Source organism: Hevea brasiliensis, chromosome 14 (genome assembly GCF_030052815.1).
Source record: "Hevea brasiliensis isolate MT/VB/25A 57/8 chromosome 14, ASM3005281v1, whole genome shotgun sequence".
In the NCBI taxonomy this organism is placed as follows: Eukaryota; Viridiplantae; Streptophyta; class Magnoliopsida; order Malpighiales; family Euphorbiaceae; genus Hevea; species Hevea brasiliensis.
The window spans coordinates 8,260,228-8,266,227 of record NC_079506.1 but is presented as its reverse complement, the minus strand read 5'-3'; positions in this window follow the sequence as shown (position 1 = coordinate 8,266,227).

Below are 6,000 nucleotides of genomic sequence, written 5' to 3'. Positions count from 1 at the left end.
TTGCTTTATGCTTGCTGATGGTGCCATCTGAATTTAATTTAATTTGAAAACCCATTTTGTTCCTATCACTTGCTTGTCTAGGAACCAAAGTCCAGGTCTCATTCTTCATGATCATCTTCAACTCCTCCTCCATTGCAGCTTTCCACTCAGGAATCTCTAAGGCTTCACTCACCTGAGATGGTTCAACTGAAGTAATGTTGCATCTGTTATAAATTTCATCTAATGACCTAGTTCCTCTTACTGCTACTTCATCATCAGAATCTTCATCAATTGCAGTTGGAACTAGAGGATGCTGGATACCATTTTCAAAAACAGTTTACTATTCTTGAAAATTAGTTTGCTGATTTTGAGCAGGTTCCATCTTACTCCAACCCCACTCATTTTCTTCATCAAATTTGATGCTTCTACTAACATACACTTACTAAGTGATGGGATTCAAAACTCTATAGCCTTTTGACTCATTGCTATAGCCAACAAGCACTCCCTTTTCAGCTCTTTGATCTAACTTGTTTCTCTTTGCTTCAGGAACAAAAGAGTAGCATATGCTGCCAAGCACTTTGAGGTGAGTAACTAAAGGTTTAAATTCAAACCAGGCTTCATATGGAGTCTTGCCATCCAATGCTTTGGTAGGCAACCTGCTCTGCAAGTATACTGCAGTGTTTACTGCCTCAGCCCATAAAATCTTTGGCAAAACTTTTTCAAACAAGGGACACCTGGCCATGTCCGTAATTGACCTGTTCTTCCTCTCACTCACACCATTTTGTTGAGGTGTGTAAGTGACAGTGAGTTGATGGTGAATGCCAGCCTTCTGCAAATACTTTTTGAATTGATTATTAGAATACTTAGTTCCATTGCCAGACCTCAAGATCTTGGTCAATGAACCAGATTGAGTCTCAACAAAGGCTTTAAACTTCTAGAACATGCCAAAAACTTCAGATTTTTGCTTGAGAAAGTAAACCCAACAATATCTACTATAGTCATCAATAAACAATAGAAAATATTTTATCCCATTGTAGGAAGATGTGCTCATTGATCCACACACATCAGTGTGAATCAATTCCAGCTTGGTAGTAGCTCTCCAAGCTTGATCAACTGGAGGTGGAGCCTGACTAGATTTTCCAAATTGACAGGCTTCACACACACCATAATCTTCAATCATGTGTGGCATATTAGCAACTAAGCTTTTGCGTTCAAGTAACTTCAATGTTTTGAGATTGGTGTGACCAAGTCTCTTATGGCACAAAGAAGTTTTAACATTATGAGTAAAAAAGATTCAATCTGAGTGTTTTTCCAATCCAAAGGAAAACTTCTACCTCTCATTTTTACTATAAATAACTTCACACTAGTAGGACTACTAACTTCACATGTTCTATCCTTAAAAACTAGTGTGCAGTTTTTATCAAGTAATTGACCAACTTAAAGTAAATTTTGATTCAGGTTAGAAACATAAAGAGCATCAAAAATCAGCTTAGTATCTAAAAAAGTTTGCAGCACAATAACTCCTTTCCCTCTGACATCAACAAGTCTACCATCTCTAATTTCACTTTTGAAGAATAACTTCTATCCAAGCTCTTGAAACTCTTCAAGTTTGCTGATATGTGATGTGTACAGCCACTGTTAACAAGCCACACATCCTTAGCTTCAATTGAAACATCACATTTGTGAATTTTAGTATCAACAAGTGCATTATCTTCATAAGTTTTAGAATTTTCAGTAGCTTGGGTAGGCGTAGCATGTTGTTGCTGTTGTTGATTTTGATTCACTGTGCAGACCCTCTTAGTATGACCAAATTGTCTACAAATCTTACACTGAGCTCAAAGTCTAAACTAGCAATAGTTCTCAGTGTGATTGGTCTTCTGACAATGAGGACAAGATGGAAATTTATCAAACCTTTTACCTTCCTCCTATAGTTCTTCTTGTTCCTGTCTTTCTTGTCAGATTGCTTGTTCTTGGATTCTCCTTTATTTGATTTCAAATTTTGAGCTGCAATCAGTGACTTCTCCCCTATAATTTCTTCTTCTCTGTAAGCTTTCCTCTATTCAATAGCCTACAGAGCATTGGAAAGCTCAGTCAAAGTGATCTGAGATATATCCCAAGTATCTTCAAGTGAAGAAATCTTAGCTTCAAATTTTTCAAGGAGAGTCACCATCACTTTCTCCACAATCCTCTTCCCTTCCAACTCTTCTCACAATAACCTGATTTGATTCACAATTTTTATCACCCTGTCAATGTAATCCTTCACCTTCTCAGTACCCTTCATCCTTAGCAACTCAAATTCTTTCCTCAAATTGAAGACTTGCATCTGATGGGTTTTATCAGACCCTTGAAACTCCACTTTCAACTTCTTCCAAGCTTCATAAGAGGTGCCACAGGCTATGATTCTTGTGAAAATTGAATTTGATATGGCTGCGTGGATGTAGGACAGGGCTTTTGGAGCTTTAGCAACTTCATCTTCATGTTGCCTGATCTGATTTAGAGTTGGATTTTGACGTAATAGAGGTGTTGTTCTGTTTTCCTCTACACACTGCCATAATGAGATAATCTTGCATCTTCACAGCCCAAACATGGTAATTTTCACCATTAAAATGAGGAGGTGACAGAGTGGTGCTACCGAAAGCCATTCAAGATGGAAAAAAAACTTCAACAAAAAGAGTGACTGGTGGTTTATTTTCTAGTTTCTCACTGGTTTTATCTCAAACTCTCTCATAGTCCCTCAAGATAATAGAAGCTCTGTTAACACTTGTTGGAGAAAAGAGCTATTTTTTTTCAAAGAAGAAATCAGATTGTCTAAAATTTTTCTGAAAGGAAGATCTGATTTTCATTACTAGCTTTAACATATTTATGCAACAAGTTAAACTGAAGTTTATTTAACAAACTTCCATGATTTAGGGAATTCCAAACTCCAGCTCAAAATAAGCTACTCCATACCTTTATAACAATTTCATAACTTAACTAAAGATATGAAAGATTACAAGTATTAAAATGTAACAAAATATCCTAGCAATTGCATCATCTTTTGAAAAAATTAGTAGCAGCAGCTTTTTCAATCTTCAACAGGCACCCTTGAGGAGGATGGAGTAATCATTGCAGTAAAAGTACTTTGCTTCAACAGGAGGAGCCGCAAAAAGTTTTATGGCTGAGTGCAAAGTTTTGCGAAACATACGTCATCGAAATCTTGTGAGGACCATAACATCTTGCTCAAGTATTGGTTTTCAAGGAAATGATTTCAAGGCACTTGTTTACGAGTATATGCCGAATGGAAACCTAGACAAATGGTTGAATTCTAGTTCAGAAGTATATGTTCAGCCATCTGAACAATGGAGTCTGAGCTTTCTCCAAAGAACGAATATTGCCATAGATGTAGGGAGCGCGTTGGATGATCTTCACCATGGTTGCCAAAAGCCAGTAATTCATTGTGATCTAAAGCCAAGCAACATTCTTCTTGACAATGATATGGTTGCTCACGTTGGAGATTTTGGGCTAGCAAAGTTTCTCTTTCAGCTCAATAATCCAATTCAAAGCACTTCAGTCAATTGTCTATGCAGCACCAGGTAATTACTCTTGTTTCTCACCTTCATTGTAAATTCTTTATTTAGCCTCAAAATTCAATTTCTCACTGTTGTTTTCCATATTTTGTTTTGTCAATTCTAGAATATGGGCTAGGAAGTGTGCCATCAACAAGCAGAGATGTTTATAGCTATGGGATCCTGCTGCTGCTGATGATAACAGTAAAGAAACCTACTGAAGATATTTTTGTAGAAGGTCTCAACCTTCACAATTTTGAGAGGATGGCATTGCTCGATCATGTGTTGGAGATTGTAGATCCTATTCTGTTGCAAGAAGAAGAAGAAGAAGCAAGATTTAATAGGAATCAAGGTCCAATAGAAGAAAGAAATGACTACAAAATTGAATGCTTAATTTCGATTATCAAAGTTGGGGTAGCATGCTCCATGGAGTCTCCTCAAGATAGAATGATCATAAGTGATGCATTCCATGAGTTGCATTCAATAAAAAAAGTTATATGCGAGCTAGAACAGGTCCCTGCACGCCCAGGAGTAAGTAATTCATTACTTCTAATTGCACTTGGTGCTTTTTTTTTTTTTTTTATAAAAATGTTTAAGAAGAAACATAAAAAAATGTTCATAATATCTGTGGAGAGGAGGGTTTTATTTGTTTATTTTTTTTAATCTACTGGTTCTCCCGAAAACTTGTGGTAATATGGTCTGAGTAATAAATTAATGAATTCTTATACGCGAAGAACATGAGCTCTTAACCCTAGTCGATAATGAATTTATTTAACCTTTTCTCCTTTTGTTCATCAATTAACTTGTTATAGGATCATGAAGTTGAAATTTGAAGTGAAGCAGCTAAAGGGAGCAGAGTTTATATATGGGTAAGTCTATATCAATAGATTTACAGCCTAGTTTCACCTCATTTTTTTAATAGAAGGCAAAGCTATATATTGGAGAGAAGGGAGAAAAAGAAGAACAACTATTGCAATAGAAATAACAGATTTCTTCTTTTTCTTTATATATTCCCTTATGTTACGCGTAAATTAAGACATGAATTTCATGTATAGTAATTTTTACATTCAATTAATTGTTTATTATTATTTTAATTGAAATTATAATAAATTTCATATAAAAATATTTTTGTTGATGGGATTGGTGTTGCAGCTTCTGTAATTATGACTATGCTACAATCATTGGCCCATGTTGTCTTCTAAACATATTGCCCTCCAAATGTCTCTATCCTGAAGAGAATATAAATCTTCACTGCCAACCGAAACAGAGTGAAAGAGCATATGTATTGCATAAAGAGCAAAGCAGGATATTATAAATATAATAAAGTTGAATATGAGATTTTTTTTATATACATAAATAAAAATTTCATTTCTATATTAATAACCAGTCAATCATCCGATCGTTGCGCGATGAAATTACATGATATACTTCAAATATTTTTTTTTTTAAAATTGAAAAAAAAAATATCAATGTAATATAATGTTTTCTTAGCCCAACCAAACTAAAAAACATAAATTTCATTTTAGCCAACATACAATTAAAATGTGTAATATCTATTGATACAAAATCAGATGCATAATTTAGAAAACCAAAAAGTAAAAATAACGCAAAAATTAAATTGCTCACAGGCTAAAGACATAGTGAGTGACTTTCTAACTCTTATCAAGGTATTTCTCCATGTTCAAATCCTTTTTCATGTACTTGAGAAATGTCAAGTTCTATTGTAAGCATCACGGTGATATGCTCTTTGATGATGCTAGCAGCTAAAGGGTGGGGGTTTTATACATGAAAGATTATTAAGGGGGAGACGAAAAATCATTGAAACTAAAGCCAAAGAATAGGAGAGACAGTGTAAAAGACGGATTTCATAATAAGAATTGAATGAGAGGAATAATGGAGAAAAGGGCTAGGGCTTAGAACATAAATGGGCAGAGGACCTTTTCTCTCCATAAGATTTTACTAGGCAAAACAATAAAGTAAGCACTTGTTAATATTGTATTAACCTATTTCAAAGTTTAGCTTTATAATATTTATATAGATATAGATTTGATTCAAGAAAAAGTGAGACCTCTTGAGCTCTCAGCTCACGCATTTTTACAGCTCCTAACATTTCAGAAAGGGCAATAAAAAGCTGCCACTGATCTTTCTTTCTTCTATTCATTATTACTCTACTTTTCCATACTTCAAAATATAGTATGATATGGTTTAATTCTTAATAAAGAATCATGAACAACTCTATTAATAGATTCAATTGATATCATAATTTTAAATAATAATTATAAATATCATAATTTAAATAGTAATTATTAATATATTATTTTATAAAATAATCATAAATAAAAATAATATATTTAATGAAATATAATAAAATATAAATGATTCAAATTTCAACTTAATACATTAAGAGTGAATTCATAAATGAGACTGTTGACAAGGTTATTAAATGAGTTAGCTCGGAGCTTTTTTAATAAACTCA